Raw genomic sequence first — 27171 nt, 5'->3', positions numbered from 1 at the left:
TTTCTTATAGAATGATTTAATTATCTCCATCCTGACTAGGAATGGTGGTATCACCATCTGCTGCCATTAAAAAAACAAATAAGTCAATAATGAAGCTGCTTTATGCAGGTCCCAGGAATGTGCCTGGCAGGTTTTGCCTGGTGGGAAGGATATTTTCTATTTCCTAAAGTAAACTTTATTCATAAAAAAGTATACACACAAAAGAAAACATTGCAAAGCTCTGAATACACTCTTACTGTTGGACTATATATTCAGTATTTTTAGTTTTCTGCACAGTTAGCATTTATTTTGTACTTAACACCATTGCCACTCATGTGGTTCCCTGGGGTGATACCCCTTCAGTTGTCCCCACCAGACCCAGACCCTCAACGTCCAGCAGCAGAAGGACCTTAGACTGTGATGTTTCCCAACTTGGTTGGTTCATGCCCAGATGTAAAATCTCAGCTTTCTGGTGCATGCTAAGTTTATATATTTTGTATGAGCCACTAGGAATGTTTGTAGTTTCATCCTTTTAAATAAATATCTTAATTTATTTTGCTATGCAACTGTGTTTCCTTTTGTGACTGAAGCAATGAGGGCAGTTGCTATCAAATGAAACCTGGAATTGGTATGATATAGATCTTGTTTACAAAGCATTTCCTGCATATTCAGCCAGCACTGTGAGCAATTGGTTTATTGTGCTTTGGGAGGTGTTGGAAAACAGCCAGCTTCTGAGTACAGTCAACATTTCATGCTCCTGCAATAAATGCGTCTTTGGTCCGGGATTACTGTTAGCAGGTTAACTGGGTGAAATCATCCCTTCTATGGACATAGATTAAAGCAATCACACTTGAGTTCCTGTTGACTTGAAGGCTGAATTTGATGTAATACTAGTTTCAGTTTAGTTTATTGTCACATGTACCGATGTACAGTGAAATGTTTTTTGTTGCATGCTAACCAGTTAGCAGAAAGACAATACATGATTACAATCGGTCCATATACAGTGTGTAGATCAAGGGTTCCCAACCTGGGTAAATTTACCCCCAGGGGGTAAATTTGTTGATTCTGGAACTTAAAATAATAATGTTAAAAACAGTATTTTAACATTTCCCCTTTGTCAGTTGCTTTATTATGGTAGAAGTATAAACTCAAATTACTGAACAAAGCAGGGTGGGGGTAAATTTACTTTAAAAAAGTTGCCAGGGGTAAATGGGACAAAAAAGGCAAGGTAGCTGCGGGTGCTACATTAACAACATTTAAAAGACATCTGTACAGTTACATGGATAGGAAAGGTTTAGTGGGAAATGGCCCAAATGCGGGCAAATGGGACGAGCCTAGGTACGACATTTTGGTCGGCATGAACAAGTTGGGCCAAAGGGTCTTTTTTCTGTGCTGTTCTGCCTTCTGAATCGATGACCAAATGAGCAATATTGCTACATATCTAGCCTTAATGCGAATCCTATTTTTTTTTAAATAGACTGAATTTATATTACTTTGCTTGTAAATACTTGTTTAATTCCTCTGTGTGCTCAAGCATATATATTTCTACACATATATATCCCTACACATTTATATTTCAGTTAATTTTATTAATAAAAATATAATCTGGAAAATCTTATGTTTAGTAATAATGCATTGATTAGCTTTGACTTTGCATACTTCAGCGGCTGGCTGTCTGTAGTGGAATACCACTGGCTACAGTCCCTTCCTTAAGGGCCTGTCCCACTTGTATGACCTAATTGCCAACCTCTGCCGAGTTTGCCCTTGACTCATACTCGCAGCATGGTCGCCACGAGGCCGTAGGCAGTGGCGGACTGGCCAGGGTGTCAGCTTGCCCGATGGCAAGTGGGCCCCTGATGAAGTGGGCCCCCTTTTGTCTCCTGGCAACCAATATTTTTAGACCCAGTCTGCCACTGGTCGTAGGAGGTCGTGGGAGATCTTCGTAACTCTTCCTCATGCTCGTGAGTGGTGTCCGCATTCTCGTGGCCTCAACCTGATAAAAAATGTCCACGAGTAAAAAAAGGTCGGCATAGGTCGTCCAAGTGGGACAGGGGCTTTAATCTGCACTTCCGTTGGCTTTCTGCTGGTTTCAACAACTTCAGGAACTTTTTAATGTACTAATAAAACTCAGCAATTCACATATGGCAGTTAAGATCTACCTGTCCGTCTGCTGTCACGACACTTGCAGTCACTCAATCCCTCAATCTGAAGCAAGGTCCCGAACAAAAAGTTGTTTGTCCATTCCCTCCACAGTTGCTGCCTGACCCGCTGAGTTCCTCCACCGCTTTATGTTTTGCTCAAGATTCCATCATCTGCATTTTTTTACATCCGCACTTCCACTCACTCTGTTTCTTTGTTCCACAGCTGAGTCATTAATCAGAAACCCTTATACAGTGACCACCTGAGATCATAATAGAAGGTATAAAAGTCCAAAGATTAGCCATGTTTAGCCATTTTAGCTACTTCCTTTTTCTTGTCACTAAAAATCCACCCATCTTTAGTTTCCTTGTTTTGCTCTTTTGAAACAATCTCTTCCTGCACATGCCGTAAAATGTAGTTATCATTTGGGTTGCCAAAATCAGTCTTGATGCAAAGAGCTAGCAGCCAACTTCTCACGATCAGAACATTTTACTTAATTGTCCAGTGAGAATCGACCTTCATTTGGAAAGTAAATGTCTTGAAACGGTATAAACAAGGAACTGCAGATGCTGGTTTACACAAAAAGACACAAAGTGCTGGAGTAACTTCTAGCTCCTTTGATATGAAATCTGCATGTAATGCAGGAGAATGTTGCAAGACTCACTTTGTTGCAGGCAGAGGAGTCAGTCACCTATTGTTCATTGCACTAAATTGTTATAAATGTAAAGAATGAAGAGAGAGAATTTGTCCATTTCACAGACCATTCACTAAAGGGCCTGTCCCACGAGCATGTGACTCCATGCGGTGAGCACGACCTAAAGGGCCGGTCCCACCAGCATGCGCCTGCATGCAGCAAGCGCGACCTAACGTGGTCGCTTGAGCCGTACGGCCTCGCGGAGCCGGTCTCACTTCGATTGCCGGAGCCGTATGGAGTTGTGTGGAGCTGGTCCCGACATCGCACGGGGTTCCGAAAAACTGACTGTTTAAAAATTCCGCGCGGCAACGGCCTGCCGGCCCGCAGCCACCTCGACGCCGTACGCACCATCTCGACGGGCATGCGCAGCCGCCTCGACATTGTGTCACTCACTCGACTTCCGCGCGGCTCCCGCTTCTGGTTTGGTTGCGCTTGCCGCATGCAGGCGCATGCTGGTGGGACCAGCCCTTTAGGTCACGCTTGCCGCATGCAGGTCGCATGCTCGTGGGACAGGCCCTTAAGTTCTTTCTGGATTTTTAATGTCAAAACTCAAAGAAATTGTGTCATAAAATACATGATATTCATATCCGACTTCAACCATTCCATCATTCATTAATTTCAATTCTTTCAGTTTTTCCCAAATTTGATACATGCAAAATCAGCTGCATAAGATGATGAACAGTCTACATTAGATTCTTCAATTACACTTGAAATGCTGAGAGTAATGTTCTCTCATCTTACTTTTATCATTGAAAAAAATCACGAAAGCTATGTTTAACTTCTTGTGCATTGAAAAAACCCCAAAATCACTGGAAAAATGTTAATGTCCCCTTATCGGAAGCATCTAATCCTGCTGAAAAGTTCTGATAGTCAAGATCATCAGGGAAAAGTTCTTGCAATTCCGGTGCCATAATATTGGCAGTGGTAAGTCTGTCCAGATGGTTCTTGCAAGTTTTGAATCTATTTAAAAAATTTGGCTGCGTTTTGTGACCGCAGTCCAGACTAATGTAACCTGACTGATGAACAGCACCACAGTATGTTTCTCCAATTTCTGCTGCTGTCTCCTTGTGAGGTGCGCCCATTATTGTAAAACGGGAAACAATCTGACGTGTTTCTGATTTTCACAGATTTCTTCTGTTTTCCACATCCTGCATGTCCATTCACGGCTCCCCTCTCTTCATATTTCAAATAAAGTTCTTTGTGAACATAATGTACTCTGCTATATATTCATCTTTACATTTGTTCAGTTCAGTTTAGTTTATTGTCACATGTACCGAGGTACAGTGAAAAGCTTTTGTTTTGTGTTAACCAGTCAGCAGAAAGACAATACATGATTACAAACGAGTCATTTATACTGTATAGATACATGATAAAGGAATGACATTTAATGCAAGGTAAAACCAGCAAAGTCCGATCAAGGATAGTCCGAGGGTCACCAAAGAGGTAGATTGTTGTTCAACACTGCTCTCTGGTTGTGGTAAGATGATTCAGTTGCCTGATAACTGCTGGGAAGAAACTGTCCTTGAATCTGGTGGTGTTTGTTTTCACACTTCTATACCTTTTTGTCATCATGGTATCTCAGCAGATCTGGGAACACCTTTGACATATTAATAAAACATGGTATTTGACATATGTTTGTTAAGTGGCAACTAAAGTTCAGCCTTCACAACATTTGCACTCCACGTGTATCTCCAAAGTCAAGCCATTAAACTGAAAACCCTTTCACAGTGGGTACTTACATTGGGATCTTCTTATTGATCACAAGATTAGAAATTGTTCAGCCAGAGCTGAACATACTTCTCGGCATGAGTTGTGCTTCTTGTACTTGTGTGTTGTGGTGGAAAGATTGGTGGAAACAGGGCCGCGACGTGAACGCTCTTTCCTTGACCCCTAGATTAGGATAGAAGATGTGAAAAACAAGAGTTTAATCATGTGAACATTTCCAAGTTTTTTGGTAACTAAAAATCTGTCCACTTTTCAGCCACAAAGGTTTGAAGCTGTCTACCTAACACGATATTCTATTTTTACCCTTTCTATTTCTATTTAAGAGTTAAGGGCCTGTCCCACTTAGGCTATTTTTAGGCGACTACATGCAACTAGGTTGTCGCCGGGGTGTCGCCTGTATGGTTGTGGGTAGTCTTCTCAGTCGCCCAAAGAGTCGTAGCGTCTTTCTGGTCGCCACTGGATTTTCAACATGTTCAAACATTTTCGGCGACAGTGGGTTGACGCCAATGAGCGTAGCTTGACTTCTCCTGACAGCAGGTGCTGTCGTAGGTTGTCGCCAGGTGACGTAGGTTGTCGTGGATGCTGACTTCGATGAATTCCATTGGCGACTACCTACGTCAACCGGCGACAGGTACCGGCGACTGAATAGTCTTCAGTTGTCGGCAACAGGGTCGTAGCTTGTCGCGGGTGGACGTAGGTTGACTTCGGTTGTCGTAGGTGTAGCCGTAGGTGGACGTCCTAATGGGTGACCGGTTGTCGGTAGCTTGCCATAGCTTGACGTAGACTAGGTGGTAAGTTGTTGTGGTTTGTTGTAGACATTGTCGTAAGGGGGTCCAGTCCCCGGTTTTTCGGCGACCAGCTACGACTATGCCAATCGCCGGCTGTTGCCCAAAAAATCGCCTAAGTGGGACAGAACCTTTAGGAACTAAATTTGTGTGCGTGCGTGCCTGTGCATGCACATGCAGCAGAGAGCAGTGCTGAACTACTATTTACCTCTTTGGTGACCCGGATTATCCTTGATCAGACATTGCTGGCTTTACCTTGCACTATGCTTGTGCGTGTGCATGTGCATGTGTGTGCGCATGCCTGTAGGTATTTGTGTGCGTGTGTGTGTTTATGAGTCTGTGCATGAATATCGGAATTTGGGCTACCACAGAAATTTGTCTCCATCTCTTTTTGTTTAATGGCAGCATGCAAGCCATTATCTAAACAATGGTCTACAACAGAGCCATTCTAGGTGAAAATCCAGGTTAAACCAGGCTGCATCATTGTTCCAACTCTCCTTTCAGTCTTACTCGCCGCAAGCTTCACCTCATCTCCAACAGACTTCCCCCAGGAGTTGAGCTAATTGTCGGAACTAACTGCTCAAAACAGCAGGCCAGGACCAAGGCAGTTGACCTGCAGTATGCAGAAGATCACTGAGGAAAATGAGGGATTTGGATCTCAATATCAACAAGACTGTCCTCCACCAACGGAATGCACCATCCTCTGTTCCACTGCATAACATTCCACTTCAATAATAAAAGTTTGTTGATTCAAGGAAAGCTGTTTGAAACCTGGCACTAACCCCATGGTCCAGTAGATGTTTCCCCCTTCTACTATATGCCCATGATACACGGGTTACCTACAACAGGCACCTAAAGGCACAAGATGGATACTGCCAACTCTGGCTGCACTACATCCTCCGCATTTACCAGAAGGATAAGCGAACCAATGTCAGTACCGACTCCTAGGTCAACACCTCTGTAGTTGAGGCCATAATTACATGCATTTGATACTGTTGGATAAACTGCATTGTCACCAGACACCCAAAGTGGAGACGGGTCATTCAGATGGTATTGGGATCGGGAGCACACAGAAGCCCTGTGTAAACAGGAAGGAACACATCCCCACATGCCTGCCCTGTCAGCCTTGTCTTGTAATGTGCCATAATTCATCCGTCACCATGGGATCTACAAAACCAGAATGTAAGTAATTCATCCTAAACGGCCTATGAAGCAGTATGTAAGAAAGAACTGCAGATGCTGGTTTAAATCGGATAGACACAAAATGCTGGAGTAACTCAGCAGGCCAGGCAGCATCTCTGCAGAGAAGGAATGGGTGACGTTTCGGGTCGAGACCCTTGTTCAGACTGAAGAAGTATGCTATGTGTGTCCATGTAGTGTGTTTGTGTGAGTGTATGTGCAGCATATCCACAATCACAGCATTGACTTTACATTATGGAGTCACAGCCTTTGGCAATGCAGGCACAGTTCATCTGCTCAGCAGTCAAACGCACATTTATTTTGAATTTTAAAGACCAGCTGTTCAACTTGTGTTTGGCATTCAGAGTGCCTCATTTGTCTCCTGGATTGTTCTGCCTCATCTCCTGGAGATTTATATTTCGTTCTGGGAGACTTGGACAATCCGGGAGATAAGAAAGCCTCAGGAGGCACAAGAGAGGTTTTTTTTTTTTCCCCAAAAGAGATTGAAAATACAGCAAAGCAATTTAGAAATATGTTGCCACAGAAAGCATTTTATCGGGCTGCATCACAGCACGGTTTGGGAACAGCTCCATGCAAGAGCGCAAGAAATTGCAGAGAATTGTGGACGTAGCCCAGACCATCACACAATCAACCTCCCTTCCATTGACTCCATTTACACTTCACGCTGCCTCGGCAAGACGGCCAGCATAATCAAGGATAAGTCTCACCCCTGTCACTACCTCTTCCCCCCGCTCCCATCAGGCAAGAGGTATAGAAGTGTAAAAGCACAATTCTCCAGATTCAGGGGCAGATTCTTCCCAGTATTAACAGGCAACTGAACCATGCTATCAACAACTGGAAAGCAGTCCTGAGCTACTATCTATTTAGATCTACTACTTGGCAGCCACACTTCTGTCAGTCTGCCCCAGGGCAGCTGTGGCTACAGAAGTAGCTTACCACCACCGAGTGTGACTGAGGAGTGTATGAATAATGCGATGTAAAGCGCCTTGAGTATTAGAAAGGCGCTATATAAATCCCATCCATTATTATTATTACTATCTCATCTATTTAGATCTGGACTATCTTTAATTGTACTTTACTAGACTTAATCTTGCATTATTTCCTTAATCATGTATCTGTACACAGTGGATGGCTCGATTATAATCATGTATTTCCGCTGACTGGCTAGCACATAACTAAAGTTTTTCACTGTACCTCGGTACACCTCACAATAAATGAAACTAAACTAAACTGATATGAAAGTCATGGAGGTTCAAGTTCAAGTGAGTTTATTGTCATGTGTCCCTGTATAGGACAATGAAATTCTTGCTTTGCTTAAGCACACAGAAAATAGTAGGCATTTACTACAAAACAGATAAATGTGTCCATATACCATGATATAAATATATACACACATGAATAAATAAACTGGTGGTGCAAATAACAGAAAGTGGTTGCTAATAATCAGAGTTTTGTCCGAGCCAGGTTTAATAGCCTGATGGCTGAGGGGAAGTAGCTATTCCTGAACCTGGTTGTTGCAGTCTTCAGGCTCCTGTACCTTCTACCTGAAGGTAGCAGGGAGATGAGTGTGTGGCCAGGATGGTGTGGGTCTTTGATGATACTGCCAGCCTTTTTGAGGCAGCGACTGCGATAAATCCCCTCGATGGAAGGAAGGTCAGAGCCGATGATGGACTGGGCAGTGTTTACTACTTTTTGTAGTCTTTTCCTCTCCAGGGCGCTCAAATTTCCGAACCAAGCCACGAAGCAACCGGTCAGCATGCTCTCGACTGTGTACCTGTAGAAGTTAGAGAGAGTCTTCCTTGACAATCCGACTCTCCGTAATAAATGAAATGAAAGTCTGTGAAAGTCTGAGGTGCTGTGAAAAATAACTGTAGGTGATCAGAAAACAGTCCAAATAGTTCATTAATTATTTTAATAATTAGGATGTCAGATGAGTCATTTTACTGCGAATAAACAGAATAGGTTGTGTAAGCTAAAGGAAAATGAATTTGTTACTATCGTGTGCGTGTGTGTGAGTGCGTGTGTGTGTCTATGTGAGCCTGCGTGTGTGGAATTGTGTGTGTGTGTGTGTGTCTCGCTTTGTGTGTAAAATTATTCCAAAAGTCTCTAACTCAGTGAGATGTGGTTATAGGACTAATACAGATATCTGAATGGGTGAATATGCTCAATTATTTGTTAATATTTAAATATATTTTAATTATGTGTTTAATTTTTATTTGTTTAGGATATATTTGATAAATGTTTGATTGTCTGTGAATTGTAAAAGGGCTTTAAACAGCAGGCAAACTATCAAAGCATGTCAAGAAATTCAAGGCTGAGCCTTGGGTTTCACAGCTAGGGGCACAGTTACCATGGGAATCCTGTTCCACTTTGCCAGAAATCACTTGGGCATGAGCAGTCAACTTATTCAACCCTCTACACCTGGATGTGTTGGATGAGAATGCCAGCAGTGAGTCCAGGGAGCAGGTCAGCTAATACCGACCCAATGATATTCCAGACACCGCTATAAGAGGCAGCAAATATTTGAACTGGTGCCTTATCTATAACATAATTAAGACACAAGCCAGAATACTGGCTTTCCCACAATAGAAGGAAGACTGAGAATTGTCAAGGGAGCATTGTGGTTTGGAAATATAAAGAAAGGCACAAAATCAGGACATTTGATGTTTTAAGAAATTGCAGATTGCAATCCGGTGAGAATTTAAAATTCTGAGAGTTGAGGGGAGGTAGAGCAGACCACTCTCAAATCACCAGCACTGTGTGGGTGGAATGGACAATGAGGTCTGGGCTGATCGATTCAAAACTGATTTAGATTTATAACAGGAGAGCAAGAAAATGCTCCCAGCCGGGAGTGTCCTGTGACTGGAATCCATATCGTGGTTAACAATCGGGATGGGATTTTATGGATTGATGAAGCAGAGGAGTCAGAGGATTTATTGCGACGGCACAGTTCGTTCACATGCCGGCATAATTGCTGACAGGAACTGGTTTAGGTGAAATGGACATTTTCCATATTGTGTTACCATTTATCCAAGTTTGCATAACTACTTTTCATTATAGCTGTCGGTTAAAGGTTAGGACTGGCTTCTCCGTGACCATTTACTTTGTTGAATAAATATATTAGCCACTCCAACCAAATATTAGACATGCACTGGTCAGATGGGACTGTTGCTGTGGCCGGCCTTATGATTAATTGCATTCCAAAATTCGGTTGAAAATGTAGTGAGAGTAAAAGAAGAAATAAACAATAGACAATAGGTTCACGAGTAGGCCAAACGGCCCTTCAAGCCAGCACCGCCATTCAATGTGATCATGGTTGATCATCCACAATCAGTACCCTGCTCCTGCCTTCTCCCCATATCCCCTGACTCTGCTATCTTCAAGAGCCCTATCTAGCTCTCTCTTGAAAGTTTCCAGAGAACTGGCCTCCACCGCCCGCTGAGGCAGAGAATTCCACAGACTCACAACTCTCTGTGTGAAAAAGTGTTTCCTCGTCGCTGTTCTAAACGGCTTACCCCTTATTCTTATTCTGGACTCCCCCAATATTGGGAACATGGTTCCTGCCTCTAGCGTGTCCAAACCCTTAATAATCTTATATGTTTCAATAAGATCCTCTCTCATCCTTCTAAGTTCCGGAGTATACAAGCCCAGCCGCTCCATTCTCTCAGCAAATGACAGTCCCGCCATCCCGGGAATTAACCTTGTGACAGCTTTTTAAATATAATGATCAGACAGGAATTTTCAAACCTTCTCAACCCAATATATTATAGCCCACCCCTATTAATGCATTGGTTATTGGAGCTATTAAAATGATAAAGGGAGACCTGATGTTTATTTTTCCTATTTTGTTTCACGGCCTTTACTGGTTTGGATGGGCGATGGCACTCACACCCAGCTCTCCCCAGGTCTGTATGGAGCTACACAGACATCAGGCTGGTGTCTCATTGTGTACTAGTGCGCCTGAAAAAACAGGCACAGGCTTTGGAGATTGTGTGTGAATTCCAAACCACTGGTTACATATGCACCAGAATGATTTAGGCGTTTAGACATAGTTGGCATATGGACCGCAAAATTAGCAGTGAGGGCTGTGGGATATCATTTCTGGGTTCACTCAAAACGAGGGCAATCTCCAGCCTTTCTACTGAAGGAGGATTAAACAATGCACGATTGGCATACTGGGGGACTGGAATTCAATCTGTTGATTCAGTGAAGGTGTCAACCTTAAATGCAGCTGTGTGGGTTTAAATGTACATTATCTCTGCTGACAGTCCTGGGGGAAGCGTTGCATGGTGTGAGGTCTCTTCCTTCAGGATGAAACGTGAAACTGAGGACCTGTCCCACTTTGGCGATTGTCAGGCACTAGTTCTAATGGAATTCACCTCTGACACCTGGCGGTGACCTACGACAGCACCTACGACAACCTACAACAGCAAAAATTGTCGCCATCGTGTTGGCAAAAATGTTTCAACATGTTGAAAATTTTGCACCAGCCGCCTGTAGTCACCCAAAAAATTGCCTAAATGGGACAGGCCCATTATTTACACACACATAAAGGTGGATGTAAAAGGTACACCTAAACGAGGAAGGGAGATGTCCTCATAAGTTCCAGGTCAATACACACAGAGTGGGCTGAATATTCAACCTCGTTTTCCGTGCATAAAATGTTCGCAGTAAAAGTAGTCAAATATTTATTGTCATATGGTTAAACGAGCTAGCTCAGTGCTGGAGGGGAGAGTAGACTCTGGGATGGATGTGCTTGAGAGGCGTATGAGGCACAAGGTGCAGGTCACCCTGAAAAACCCCGGGCATCCTATCCATGTAATTCTGGAGAGTCAAAAGAGCACTCGGAACAACAACCGGCTCCTCTCCCTGCCCTGTAGAACGGAGCGGTTCAGGAGATCCTTCACCCCTGCAGCCATTAGATTTTATAATTCGGACCGCTAGGCTGTAGGGGGATGCATTTTTGCAATTTTTTTAATTTTTAATTGTTAATTATTGGTCTTTTTAAGTATTTATTGCTCTCAGGTAGTGTCCACATTGTATTCTATGTATTTTCTGTCTGCGTTCGTTTTGAATCTGTGGGTTTGTTGGTTGGGGGCTTCTGGACATCTGAATTTCCCTGAGAGGATCAATAAAGTATTTATTATTATTATTATATGCACAAGTACAGTGACGTACAGATACTATGAACATCATTGCAGCAGCATTGTGGCCACATAGACTCTGATGACACACAAAACATAAATTATACATTAATTATTCACATTAGTGTAAAAACAGGATCAGAAAGTAAGCAAGAGATGATCCATAGTATTTGGTTGACAAAAATGCTGGAGAAACTCAGCGGGTGAGGCAGCATCTATGGAGTGAAGGAATAGGTGACGTTTCGGGACGAGATCCTTCTTCAGACTGATGTGGGGGGGGAGGAGGGGCGGGCAGAAGAAAGGAAGAGGCGGAGACAGTAGGCTGTGGGAGAGCTGGGAATGGGAGGGCAGGGAGGGAGAAAGCAAGGACTACCTGAAATTGGAGGTCAATGTTCATAACGCTGGGGTGTAAACTACCCGAGAAATATGAGGTGCTGCTCCTCCAATTTGCGATGGGACTCACTCTGGACATGGAGGAGGCCCAGGACAGAAAGGTCAGATTCGGGATGGGAGGGGGAGTTGAAGTGCTGAGCCACCGGGAGATCAGGTTGGTTAATGCGAACTGTGCGGAAGTGTTGGGCGAAGCGATCGCTAAGCCTGCGCTTGGTCTCACCGATGTAGAGCAGTTGACACTATTTCCACTTACTCCAATTTCAGGTAGTCCTTGCTTTCTCCCTCCTTCCCCTCTGAAGAAGGGTCTCGACCTGAAACGTCACCTATTCCTTCGCTCCATAGATGTTTGGTTGCTGTGTTAGGGTTAGAGTTACACAGGTCAGTTCACGACCCTAAATGTTGTAGGAAATTAGCTCTTCTGAACTCGGTGGTGTGGGATTTTGGTTTTCTGTACCTCCTGCCCTATAGAGAACAGTATACCACGGGAACAGGTCCTTCAGCCCACAAGGTCTGTGATGACAATGATGCCAAGACCAACATTTATCTACATGCACATAATCCATATCCCTCTATCCATATGTCTATCCAAAAGTCTCTTACATGTTTCTATTGTATCTGCCTCCACCGGTACTCACCACCATCTGTGTAAAATAATAACTTCCCCCGCATATCTCCTTTAAATGCAGCCCCTCTTATCTTAATGCAGTGCGTTCTAGAGTTTGATATTTCCATCCTTGGAAAAAGGTTCTGACTGTCTATCCTATCAATGCCTCTCATCATTTTATAGAAGCATAGAAACAAAGAAAATAGGTGCAGGAGTAGTCAGTTCGATTCTTCGAGCCAGCACCGTCATTCAATATGATCATGGCTGATCATCCAAAGTCAGTACCCCGTTCCTGCTTTTTTCCCCCATATCCCTTGATTTTGTTAGCCATACATATACTTCTATAAGGCCTTCCCTCCACCTCCAGCGTTCCAAAATAATCCAAGTCTGTCCAACCTCTCTCAATAACTAATGTCCCCCAATCCAGGTATTATCTGGTAAACTTCCTCTGCACCCTTTCTAAAGCTTCATATCCTACCTGTATTGAGGCGACACGAATTGCATGCAATATTCCAAATGCGGCCCAACCAAAGTCCTGTAAAGCTGCATTGTGACTTCCTGACTCTTATACTCAATGTCCCGACCAATGAAGGCAAGGATACCGTATGCCTTCTTTACCGCGCTATCTATTTGTGTTGCCACTTTCAGGGAATTATAGACTTGTCAGAAGGTACACAAAAAAGCTGGAGAAACTCAGCGGGTGCAGCAGCATCTATGGAGCGAAGGAAATAGGCAACGTTTCGGGCCGAAACCCTTCTTTATTTTATTGATTATTTATAGACTTGTCAGGTTTGGTTTATTGTCACGTGTACCGAGTTTCAGTGAAAAGCTTTTTTGTTGCATGCTAACAGTCAGCAGAAAGACAATAGATAGATAGATAGATATAATTTATTTGCCACACAACCAGGGTTGGTGGAAATTTGGGTTGTCAGCAGCAGTACAATAATAAAGAACACACAATAAAACTGTAACACAAACATCCACCACAGCATTCATCACTGTGGTGGAAGGCACAAAAATTTGGCCAGTCCTCCTCCATTTCCCCCCCGTGTACAGGACCAGAGTCCAGTCAGTCCAGGATCGGCTCTTCCTCACCGGAGACCGCGGCTTTAAGTTGGTGTAGGCCGCAGGCCGGCGGTCAAGATTTAAAGTCCCCGCCGCAGCCGAAGCACCGTAGACTGCAGGGCCGGCGGGCGAAGCTCCCCTCCAGGGGTGATGGTAAGTCCATGCCGGGCCCGCGGTAGAAGTTGGCCGCGGGCCGGCAGTGATGGCTTCTTCTTCCCCCGGGTCCCCAACGTGAGATCCCGGGCTGTAGACGCCGCACCAGCTGGAGCTCTGCAGACTGTGGCTTCAGGCTGCGACTTCAGGCTGCCGGCTGCTCCGGGCCAGCGAAACGGAGCGCTCCCCTCCAGCGAGCCCCAGCGAGGGTCGCCCGCTCCACGCCGAGAGTCCACGCTGCGCCCGCCGCTGGAGCCCCGGGCGCGTCTCCGGGAAAGGCCGCGTCGATCCTTGTTGTTAGGCCACGGGGGAGGCGACCTGGAAAAAGTCGCCTCTCCATGAAGGAGGCGACCAAAGCGGTTTCCCCCTTACCCCCCCACACCACCCCCCACACATAAGACACGAAGAAACACAAAATACACACTTTAAAACATACTAAAAAATAAAAAAAAGCTGGAAAAACTGACGCGCTGCTGACATGGCTGCACACAGAGGAGCACCCCCTCTGTAATACATGATTACAATCACCATTTACAGTGTATAGATATAAGGGAATAACATTTAGTGCAAGGTAAAGCCAGCAAAGGATAGCCAGTCAAGGATAGTCCGAGGGACTTCAGAGGCACTGCACTGGACCTGAAGAATGTTGCTGAGCAGAGAGATCTGAGTGTACACTGCACTACTCCTGCACCGATTGCCGATTGACCCCAAGATTCCTCCGTGCATGAATGCTGTTAAGAGTTTTGCCATTAATTGTACATTTTCCCGTTACATTCGACCTCCCAAAAGTGCCTCATCACACATGCTCAGATTAAACTCCATCTGCCATTTCCCCACCCATTTCTGTAGATTATCTATATTCTGCTGTATACTGTGAACGCCTTCCTCACTGTTGTACTTAATGGTGGAGCAGGCTTGAACGGCCTAATGGCCTAAATTTTTTTATATATTCTAGGTTAAATGCTTTCTCGATATAATTCTGTATCATATTTGAGGTTTTTTCTAAATTATTGACCTTTTCCACTCCTTTCTCTCTATTGGGGAATTTATTTGCAAAGGCGTTCAAGCTCTTACAACATTTTCTTTGTCCCACTGATTGCTTTCCTCACCAGAACAATTGAAGCAAACTCCAAGAAGCTGAGGCAGAGTAAACAAGATGGTTCCACTCCACTTCACTTCCTCATTTGCAGAAGGAAGTAAGTTGTAAAAGCTCTATTTACAGGGAGGTACAATTCTGCTTTGAGCAATTCATGTGGATTCTACTTATCATTACCAAACTTGCTTTCCATCTCTCCTTTGGCCTGGCATGTACATCATGTAGACCTTTAACCTATGAGGGGAACACCTTTGACGGTCCCGCACGGTGAACTAGTCTGGAAGTTTAGATTGCATGTCATCCAAGGTGAGCTAGCAATTTGGATTCAACGCTGGCTTTGTATAAAGAATCAAAGGATAGTTGTGAGTGGTTGCTTTTCTGATTGGAGGCTTCTGACTAGTGGAGTGTCACGGGTCAGAATATAGTTAATATGGTCAGTAAATTTGCAGATGACACCAACACCGGTTTTACACAGGACAATGAGAAAGGATATCTAAGTTTACAACTGGTTCTAGATCAGTTGGCAAGGAGAGCCAAGGAATGGCTATTGGAATTTAACTCTGACAAGTGTGAGGTGTTGCACTTTGGTATGTCAAACCAGGGCAGGACTTGCACAGTGAATGGTAGGTCCCTGAATAATGTTGCTGAGCAGAGAGATCTGGGTGTACAGTGCATGCTTCCCTAAAAGTGGTGAATCAGGCGGACAGTGTGGTGAAGAAGGCATATCGTGTGCTTGGCTTCATTGTGAAGGAAGTTGAGTGCCAAAGTTGGGACATCATGATGCAACTGTACAGGTTGTGGTGAGACCACACTCGGAGGATAGTGTGCGCTTCAGGTCGCCCAGCTATAGGAAGGATGTTAATAAGTTGGAAAGAGTGCAGAAGATATTCACCAGGATGTTACTTGGCCTTGCAGGCTTGAGTTATAGGGAGAGGTTAGATCTTTGTTGGAGTATAAGAGGCTGAGGGGTGACCTTCTTAAAGTGTGACCTTCGGAGGCTAGTCTGTATGTGGATTGAGCTGTCAGAGGAGGCTATACACGTGGAGGCAATTACAACTCTTTTTAGACATTTGGACAGATCCTCTGTAGTGAGAGGGCGGTGAATCTTTGGCACAGAAGGCTGTGGAGGCCAGGTCAGTGGATATATTTAAGGCAGAGATAGATAGATTCTTGATTAGTACGGGTGTCAGAAGTTATGGGGAGAAGGCAGGAGAATGGGGTTAGGAGGGAGAGATTGATCAGCCATGATTGAATGGCGGGGTAGAATTGATGGGCCGAATGGCCTAATTCTGTGCCTTTCATCTATGATCTTATGACCTAGAAAGGAAGGGTTCTGAGGGCTATGGATCAAACGCAGGCAAATGGGACGGCCAATATGCCGTTGTTGAGCATAGACAAAGACCCGTTTCTGTGCTTTATGACTGACTTTATGACTATCACTGTCAGCCAATATCGTACTTAAGTCAAAATTGGCCATTTTATGCAGTAACCCATATTATATCTCTGTACATATACTTGTAAATAATCTCTCTAACTCGGATGTTCAAACTTGAGAGCAGCTTCTTCCTCACTGCTATCAGACTCCTGAACCCATCACCTCGCTCATGGCCCCTTCTCAGAGATGCTGCCACGCATGCTTAATCTTAACTTCACCTCTTTCGGTTATTCGGTTACCCACTTTAAATTTACCTTTGCAGTACTTAGATTGCACTACAATCTTGTTGTTTTTCACTAATCATTGCATTTTTTGTTGTATTTGTCATTACTGGTTATATTATTTACTCTGCGATCTTCACGTGAACAAAGAATATCGTTGCACCCTGGTGTGTATGACAATAAAATAATCAAAACCAGAAGCACCATCCATATTTATACAAATGGAATATATACGGTATACAGTCCTTGCTGGATACCATAAAATATTTTATTATCATTTACACTAGCTTTAAAATCGCTTTAAAAAAATGTGTGGGAGAATTTGTATGAAGTCGAATTTCCATACGTCAGGTCATTCATAACCGGAGAACATCCTGTACCCTGTATAACCAAAGCATAAACTCCCTACATTTGTATTCAATTCTCTTAGAAATAAATGACTTGTTAACTTCTCTATTTACTTGCAATACAGTAAATTCGCCTTTTGCAAAATGTTCACTTTTTATAAAAGCTTCTAACCTTTTCTAAACCAGATGTTCATTTTTATATTTTAAAATGGGCTATTTTTACTATTTACCCATATCATGGAACTTTCCCTGAATCTCAGGATTAAAAAAAATATAATCTATCTCATCAACCCCTTTTTTTAGTTTAATTAAGATACAACATAGAAACAGCATCGGCCCACCCTGTCCCCATTGATCATTGATCAGCCATTAACATAGTTCCATGTTACCCCACTTTCTCATCCACTCATTACACACTAGGGATAATTTACAGAGGCTAATTAACCTGCAAACCTGCACATCTTTAGGATGTGGGAGGAAACTGGAGCACACAGAGGAAACCCATACGATCATAGGGAGAATGTGCAAACTCCACACAGACAACACCCAAGGTCAGGATTGAACCTGGGTGTCTGGCACTTCAAGGTCTTAATCCCTGGGGTCTTCTTTCAAGAAAAAGATCAGGACACAGAGACTTGTCGGTGCACAGCACCAACAATTTGCTCAGTACCATCTTCCTCGTGATTTAAATTTTCCTGTGTTCCTCCCTCCCAACTCCTGATTTACAGATATTCCTGGACAATTAATTGCACCCTCAAAACTGAAATACTCTAGAGATAGACACAAAGTGCTGAAGTAACTCAGCGGGTCAGGCAGCATCTCTGGAGAAAATGGATAAGTGATGTTTTGGACCGGGACCCTTATTTAGACTCCTATTAAAGGGCATTGACGCTTCCAAGAATATTGGTATTAACATTGATTTATTATAGTCAAGTGCACCGAGAATGCAGGGTGACTTGGACAGGTTGGGTGAGTGAGCAGATGCACGGCAGATGCAGTTTAATGTGGATAACTGTGAGGTTATCCACTTCGGTAGCAAAAACAGGAAGGAAGATTATTATCTAAATGGTGTCAAGTTGGGAAAAGGGGAAGTACAACAGGATCTAGGGGTGCTTGTTCAGTCAATGAAAATAAGCATGCAGGTACAGCAGGTAGTGAAGAAAGCGATTGGCATGTTGGCCTTCATAACAAGAGGAATCGAATAAAGGAGCAAAGAGGTCTTTATGCAGTTGTACAGAGCCCTGGTGAGACCACACATGGAGTATTGTGTGCAGTTTTGGTCTCCAAATTTGAGGAAGGATATTCTTGCTATCGAGGGAGTGCAGCGTAGGTTCACAAGATTAATTCCTGGGATGGCGGGACTGTCATATGCTGAGAGAATGGAGCGGCTGGGCTTGTATACTCTGAAATTTAGAAGGATGTGAGGGTATCTTATTGAAACATATATGATTATTAAGGTTTATTATTTAAGAATATGGGGTAAACCGTTTGGAACGGAGATGAGGAAACACTTTTTCACGCTGAAAATTGTGAGTCTGTGGAATTCGCTGCTTCAGAGGGCCGGTTCTCTGGATAATTTCCAGAGAGAGTTAGATAGGGCTCTTAAAGATAGCGGAGTCAGGGGATATGGGGAGAAGGCAGGAATGGGGTACTGATTGTGAATGATCAGCCATAATCACATTGAATGGCTTGAAGGGCCAAATGGCCTACTCCTGCACCTGTTGTCAATTGTCTATTGTATATTGATAGTGAAAAACCTTGTTATGTGTGCTATCGGGCCCTTTTTGATTGGTTAACCATTCATTCAGAGCATAGATGATCCTTTAATTCAGTTCCACTTTCCTATACTAACCCCATATCTCTTGATTCCCTTAATATCAGAAAATATTTGGAGCTCTGAGTTGAATGTACTCAATGATTGGAGTTTCCAAAATATCTTGAGTGGTGCATTCCAAAAATTCACCAACCTCTGGGTGAAGACATTTCCTTTCATCACTGGAGTTGGAGAGAGAATTGGATCTGGTTCAGCTTGCACCCCTCTTTATTATTCAATAATCCCAACTGGAAAGTGCATAGATGAACTTACCTGGCAATGGGATATGGCACATTTACATCGGCTCCCTCTCCAGGATTATGCATTACCCATTTGGTGCAGTACCAGACTTGTGCCTGTGGCACTTTATCCCAGAATGAATTGCTCTCCGTATACCAAAGAGAAAGGAGAGAGAGTAACATTGAAATAAAAATGATCTCAGAGGTATATAGGGCAGGCTTATGTGCTCATGTTATTTACCCGTAGCGTAAACTGCAAAGTTGGTTGTAGCGGACTCTTCATGAGAATAAATGGGTAAGATACAATTCCTGTGATTGCTGGAATAATTGGAAGAGGATCAAGAAGGTTTAAGTTGCATAGTTTGGATCAGCTTTAATAATTTTGGATACAGGAGATGTGGATACAGGAGTCTGTGAAGACTTTTAAGTTTGATTGATATAAATATCAATTTAGAGTGATGAAGATTGCATCCTTTTTAAAGCAGATTTATAGTGAAGTGGTTTAAAATATGTCACTTAAGACTCTTGCCTTGGAAAGAGTCGCACAAAGTTACAGCGGACATTGTCCATTTAAATTATAGGAAAAAAAAGATTCTGACTTGGCTTTTTTGGTTCATATCCCCAAGTTATTCAAAGAGAAATCCATGTGTGTGAAATTAATAGTGGTGAAGTATTAATATTTCAGATGAAAGTAATATATCATTTGATTCATGACTAATTATTTCATAGATATAGTATTGTCCTTTCATAGAAACATAGAAAATAGGTGCAGGAGTAGGCCATTCGGCCCTTCGAGCCTGCACCGCCATTCAATATGATCATGGCTGATCAGATTATTAAAGTCCATCCTTACTGTGAAAAACTTTCTTGATCCTCTCCCAGTTATTCTAGAAATCTGTATAATTGTAACTCACGGGAATTTCATCTATTTATTCTCATGAAGAGTGTGCAACAACCAGCACAGGGGCATAGGAAGAACTGCTGCGTCACAGTGACGGAGATCCTTTCCAACTCGGGGGCAGTCTGTGTGGAGTTTGCATGTTCTCAATACGAGTATGTGGGTTTTCTCTGGGTGCTCTGGTTTCCTTCTACATCCCAAAGATATGCGACTTTATACATTAACTGGTCACTGTAACTTTGTTCCTGTTGTGTGGGCAAGTGGATGAGAAAGTGGGATAAAATAGAACTGGTGAGAATGGGTTGGAAAGAACTGCAGATGCTGATTTAAATGAAAGGTAGACACAAAATTCTGGAGTAACTCAGCGGGATAGGCAGCATCTCTGGAGTGAAGGGGGCGCTGTCCTGTGCATGGCTGCCCTGCCAGCATTTGTCTGTCTTTTCACCGTTTTATTTTTATTTTTAGTTAGTTAAAGTGTTTTGTTTGGAGGTCTAGACTTTTTTTGTGTGGGGGGTGGGGGTGGGGGGGGGAAGGGGGAAACTACCTTTCAGGGTCCCTACCTGGTCGGAGAGGCAGCTTTTCCCCGGGCTGCAGCTTCGACCCGTCCTCGCGGCCTACCAGCGGGCCTGGAGCGGCGTTTCCTGTCGGGGACCGCCCAGAACCTCGGCTTCGGCGGCGGCACAGCGCTGGAGCGCTATCGTGGAGCGGGCGATGCCTTGCCTGGGTCGCCGCGCTGGAGCTCCGGTGAGCTGAGACCGCCGGGAACAACATCACGGAGCTGCGGGAATGTGGAGCGGCAAACTGCGGGCGGCAGCGCCGAACTTTACACCGGGTGCCTGGGATCTCGCGACGAGATCGCCAGTTGTGGAGCTCCATCCGGCGCGGCCTTGTCGGCTTCGGAAGCCGCGGTCTCCAGTACGGAGGCAGCCGTTCCAGGGTTCCCATGCCGCTGTGAGGACTCTCCCGACGCCGGAGCACCACCACCCGGCGAGAACGGCCAGGAACATCGGGCCTCTGTAGAGGCAACTGTGGAGGCCTCAATAGGCGCGACTATGGGTGAATTGGCGTTGGGGACTGGACTTTGTGCCTTCCCTCATGGTGGGAGCCATTGTGGGGGGATGTTCTTTGTGTTTAAGACTCTCATTGGTGTTATGTCTGTATTCTTTTTTTGTGTGCTGCGAAATGGCAAAAAGCATTTCACTTCATTACACGGTGCATGTGAATGTGACTAATAAAAACCTTTGAATACTTTTGAAGTAATGGGTGACGTTTTGGGTCGATGCCCAGTGTGAATGGGTGATCGATGGTCGGTGTGGCTTGTTTCCGTGCTGCATCTCTAATTTAAACTTAAAGCAGTTATCCCACTTCACTATCTCTCATGGGAAAGGAAATGTAAGTTTGCCATCCAGGATGAGTTCTCCAAAATCATGCAAGACATTTGCACGGTGCAGAAGAGGATAGTTCAGGACCTGATTGACCTTCAGAAAATGGTTGAGAACATCGTGTCCATGTTCCAGGATCTCGCACAATCTGTGTATGAATAACAGATGCCCTCTCAGTTGCTCTGCCAGCACCATCTACCCCATCAGTGGAAGAGGTTGCAGCTCCCACTTTGATCTCATCAGTCACCTCAGAACTCACCGACCCAGAGTGGAAGCAAACAATCCTTGATCCCTCAAAATAAAAATAATTCAAAATAGAAACACAAAATGCTGGAATACCTCTGTGGGTCTGGCAGCATCCCTGGAGAACATGGATAAATGACATTTCAGGTCGGGGCTCTTCTTCAGACTTCAGAAGGGTCCCGAAATTTCACCTATCCATGTTCTTCACAGATACTGTCTGACCCACTAAGTTTTGAGAAATGAACGTTGACCAGCCCACCTGGTATGGAGGACATTAAAAATAGATTCTTTTCAGGACGGTGTAGCTTTAAAACTCCTAGCAAGAGCCAATGAGGAGGCTCTTATTTAGTGTTGGAACAGCTTAGCTGGTCAGGCAGCATCTTGATAATATCCAGATAATATTACATGGATAGGACAAGTTTGGTACATAGATAGGGCAGGTTTGGTACATAGATAGGGCAGGTTTGGAGCAAACGCGGGCAGGTGAGACTAGTGTAGCTGGGACATGTTGGCCGGTGTTAGTAAGTTGGGCTGAAGGGCCTGTTTCCACACTGTATCACCCTATGACACTATGACCATCTCTGAACAATATGGATAGGCGACATTTCATGTTGTGAGCTGATCCGAAACGCCGCCTGTCCATGTCCTCCAGAGATGCTGCCTACACCAGCACATTGTTTTCCACACAAGATTCTATCATCTACAGTTCCTTGTGTCCAATGCTTTCTCAAAAAATGTCAAAGTTAATTTTGCATATATTGTCTTTATTCTTCGATACTCTGCACAAATTTAGATTTAGATGCTGTAAACCTTCTTTTGAACTGCAAATAAATTTCCCATAACTAAAACAGCTATGCTCCAAAGACATGTTATAATGGAAGTACCACTGTATGACATTTCTAAATGTGCTGTATATTTGGTGATGCATAATAAATTGAACATTTATTGTATTATCACTGCGGGTCAGATCCTTCAAGCTGCTGATTAAGAACTGCTCAGCAGAATTAATGTGTGCAACAACCTCTTCCTCAGAGCACAGTACATCTTTAAGTGTTCTCCAACTCTGAAGACTGAACAGTTACTCTCTTCATTTTGCACAGTGGATTTAATTAGTAAAACATCTCTAGGTACTTAATGGGAGCTTTACCAATGAAAACGTGGTACAGAACCATATGAAGAGATATATTTAGGACAGAAGCCCAAAATCTCCATCGAATAAGTTGATTTTAAAAACTGGTGCAAAAGTTAGGAATAGAATGGATTGAGGCTAATGTGTGCAATTGACAGTGAAGGATAAGTTAATTAGAGCAACTGGTACAATTTTTGTCATTTCTCCACAGGGGCTAATTGATGTGAAATTACAACACAGGAAGGAATATTGATTCGAGATATTTGAGGGAGTTATATGCACGTTAAAACCATATTTCCATAGATCAGAAAATAGGTGTGCAAATTTACCAAATAAGTACTTTGGGAGTTTATTCCTTTTCTCCAGATATGCTGCGTGACTCACTTACTCCAGCATTTTGTGTCTTGCACTAATAGCCTGTTTGATGCGAACATTGGATGGAGAGATGGTAATACGTTGAATTTCTCATGGGTTATGTTCACTGCCTTTCTGAGCACAGTTCAGCCCTCTCCCGGCCACGGACATTAGATCTGATGCTTGGAGACTGGTATCAATTATTAAAGGTTACAGTGCTAATGCCCTAAAGCTGATCTCTAAACACAGTAAATTACATTTGGAGGAGAAACCGTCGAAACCTGGCCTTTTCACACGCAATCATGGAACTAGTGAGGAGAAATATGACCCTTTGTGTCAAAAGTGACCAAGGCTTGTGCAAACCTCTGGCTGTGGAGTGGAAACAAAGAGCATAAAGTAAATTGTGAATCACTGCTGTGACCAGAATGTAATTTTAATAAAGAGAGTGAGTTTTCTTTCTTCTCTCTGCTTCTCCTACCTGGATCCGCATTCAGTAGTATAGTTATAATTAGTTGTGTGGTCTGCGAAACAAAGTTGTGCCAAGAAATAGAAACTCCATCGGTAAAAATACATATGTAGCTGAGCCATGTGTCTGGTAATTTAGATGATGGTAACTCTTGAGAAGCAGAAAGTTTCTTATCCCTTGGGGCTGTTTGCCCTTCAGGATGAACTTTGTAGTCTTTTTTCTAAAGTCAAAACCCTTGGGAAACAAAACCAAATTTAGGGCCAATCCAGGGCAGATCTGTCTTCTAATCCTATCAAAACTGCCTGCTTTCAGACCACTGTGTGTTCAAAGCAATACAAATCTACAGTGCATTCTGTTGGCATGGTGAAGGCAATAAACATCTAGATTATCAAAGATTTCTTAGGTCAAAAGGGTCATGACTGCCCAATTAACTTTTCTTTTGCAGCAATCATTGGTGGTAATAAACTGATGAATCAAACTAAGCACATTTTTACTGTCCGTGAACTGAAAAAATCGAACGAATTACAATATCGAATTAAACAGATTTTTTCAGTTCACGGACAGTAAAAATGTGTTTAATTCGATATTGTAATTCGTGCAATAATTCCATGCCTTTTCCAAATTGTTGTTAATGGAATAATCCATTTATTTTTACAAGCTTTTAGATCTGATTATAAACAGTGCATGTCAGTAGACAAAGAAATAAATAATAACTTTTAGGCCTATCCATTTAAATAAGACCTGACACATCTGTGGCAGGTCTTATTACCAATAACATCAAAACCGTTTACCGTAGTGAAGTAGAGGAGCTAGTAAGGTGGTGTGAGAACAACAACCTCATACTTAACATCTCAAAAACTAAGGAGCTGGTTGTTGATTTCAGAAAGAAGGCCACCCCCCTCCTCCCTCTCTTCATCAATGGAGAGGTGGTTGAGAGGGTCACCTCCTTTAAGTTCCTCGGGACCACCATACATCAATCCCTATCATGGGAGCTCAACACCAGTCTCATAATCAGTAAGTGCCACCAGCGACTCTACTTCCTGCGGCAGCTCAAAAAATTCAGGGTCAGTCGACCAGCCATGGCCCACTTCTATAGGTCTACCATAGAAAGCATACTCACATTCTCCATGCTTGTCTGGTATGGTCACACAACCTCGCAGGATAAGATTCGGCTGGAGAGAATAGTGCGCCGAGCTTCTAAGATCGGTTGCAGCAGACTTCCCTCAGTGACATCCCTTTACTCAACAAGACTCACCAGAAAGGCCAAAAAAATCATAGCAGACCACTTTCACCCGGCACATGGTCTTTAATCTCCTCCCATCAGGAAGGAGATATAGAAGCATTAAAAGTAAAACATCTCGCTTCAGAGACAGCACCTACCTCCAAGCCATCAGATATTTGAATTTGCACTAATCACTCTGCACTTTCTTTTGCACTTGCACTTACGCTTAACATGACGCTGCTGGGTACTGTCCTTCCTGTATATATTGTCCTTCGTACGGTATTGTCTGTATTATTTATTGTGGTGTATGTGGTGGTTGTATTGTACTGTATTGTATCTGTCTGAGAGCGAACCAAGACACATTCCTATCAACTTGTTGACATGGCAGTAAACTTCTTGAATTGAATTAAAATACTGTCAAATGAATGAGTTATAATTAATTTGAATATATGATATATTCTTTAAATAATTTACTGTATTATGTACTAGAGTGAGGTTTTTGTTCTTAAGCACTTCTGGCCTTCCTTTGGAAAAGAACATTTACATCAGTAATTTGTTGTGGCGATTTCTTATTTCACTATTGTTTATCAGGAGAGTGGAAAAACTGGTCTTACACAATCCAATTTCAATGATCCGTCAAATGTTAATTAAAAATTAGCATCATGTGAGTGGGTTGAGCCCATGATTTTCACTGCTGGCCCTCCTTGCTTCTGATGCACGCTCAGTGGAGTCCAGAGAGAGAAAGACCATGCACTCAAGGGTATCACTTCCACCATCAGCGGCACGGTGGCGCAGCAGTAAAGTTGCTGCCTATGGGCGCTGTCTGTATGGAGTTTGTACGTTCTCCTCGTGACCGGAGTGGGTTTTCTCCGAAATCTTCGGTTTCCTTCCACACTCCAAAGGTGTACAGGTTTGTAAGTTCATTGGCTTGGTACAAATGTAAATTGCGGCTAGTGTGTGTGTTAATGTGCGGGGATCGTTGGTCGTCGCGAACTCAGTGGGCAGAAGAGCCTGTTTCCGTGCTGTATCTCTAAAACTAAAACTAAAAAAACTCATCGGAGTGCTCCTGGCCGCATAATCGGGTGGCCAATCATATAGAAGTTGGTTTTCACAAAAATTAGAGGGGATTTACTTGACGGTTCCCTGCGCATTCACTATTCAGATTGGCCCCTAATAAGAAACGCCTACTCGCAGAGCTCTCCCTCAACCCCCCATCAAGTCCGAGATCCTGACGAACCCCATCCTATCCACCATTTGTGCAACTTGACTGTTTCTGGCCTATGTAGATGGACAGCCCCCTGCCGGTCCACCCTGAATATTAATGCTACCCACTAAAATCTGATCACAACCCCTGAATGCTAATCCTATCTCCCCCCTCCCCCCACCCCCCGATCCCTGGCTACTGACCCAGGGCCGGCCTTAAGCCGATTGGACCGATTTCTCTCAATTGGGCCCCGCGCCCAAGGGGGGCCCCGCGCTGGAGCAATCCAAAGCTCCGCTCTAGGATCTTTGTAGTAATCTACTCTTGGCTCGGGTAGATCTACCCCGGGTGGAGGGGGAGAGAGGGGTGGAGAGATAGTAGAGGGGTGGAGGGGGAAGAAAGGGGTAGACAGGGAGGGGGATGTGAGGGGGAATGGAGAAGGGGGAGAGGGGGAGTTCCCTCACGTTCCCAGGGCAGTGCTCCCGCCCCTCCAGTCGCCGTGCTTCACATTCACAGCGTGCTTCACGCACTCCACCTCCTCTCTCTCCCCGGGGAGATGCGGTGAACAATACAGGGGCTGCCGGGCCGGGGGTTGGAGCAACATTTACAAACCTCGGCCTCAGCTCACACCCGTCCGCCTGGACTCCGGCATCCGCTCCCGCCGCCGGCCCTCTCCCTCCCTTCTCTCCTTCCCTTCCCTCCCTCCCTTCCCTTCTTCCCTCCCTCCCTTCTCTCCTTCCCTCCCACCTTCCTCTCTATCTTTTCCCTTCTCTCGTTCACCCCCTCCCTTCTCTCCTTCCCTCCCTCCCTTCTCTCCTTCCCTCCCTTCTTTCTCTCCTTCCCTCCCTCCCTCCCTCCCTCCCTCCATTCTTTCTCTACTTCCCTCACTCCCTTCTCTCCTTCCCTCCTTTCTCTTCCCCCTCCCCCCTCCTCCCTCCCTTCTCTCCTTCACACACACACACACACACACACACACACACACACACACACACACACACACACACACACACCCACCCCCGGCTTGGTCCATTAACTCGCATGCACTTTTTAAGCGCAGATTTTGATTACTTTGCATTCTACCATAGAGATATAAAGTCTATAATAGACTTTAATTATATTTCTATGAATCTACAGACCTTGGCTGGGAAACTGGGGCTCACCAAAATTGTTCCCAATTGGGCTCCGCACCTCCTAAGGCCGGCCCTGACTGACCCATACCTGACACCATTTGCGCCCTTGTTTAT

General features: G+C 44.0%; 1 protein-coding gene across 3 annotated transcripts in view; it reads left to right on the top strand.

Annotated features, from left to right (window-relative positions):
* cdc42se2 (CDC42 small effector 2) overlaps nt 1–27171 on the top strand; it is a 189031-nt gene that overhangs the window by 68412 nt on the left and 93448 nt on the right. The window contains exon 2 of one of the 3 annotated variants that reach the window (XM_033017766.1): nt 22896–23020. The exons of the other annotated variants lie outside the window; for them this stretch is intronic. The gene's annotated coding sequence lies outside the window, so the exon portion shown is untranslated. The remainder of the gene's footprint in view (nt 1–22895; nt 23021–27171) is intronic. 3 annotated transcript variants of the gene reach the window in all.

Source organism: Amblyraja radiata, chromosome 3 (assembly GCF_010909765.2).
Source record: "Amblyraja radiata isolate CabotCenter1 chromosome 3, sAmbRad1.1.pri, whole genome shotgun sequence".
NCBI classification, from domain to species: Eukaryota; Metazoa; Chordata; class Chondrichthyes; order Rajiformes; family Rajidae; genus Amblyraja; species Amblyraja radiata.
The sequence above is the reverse complement of the archived record's forward strand: the minus strand, read 5'-3'. Positions and strand labels throughout refer to the sequence as shown.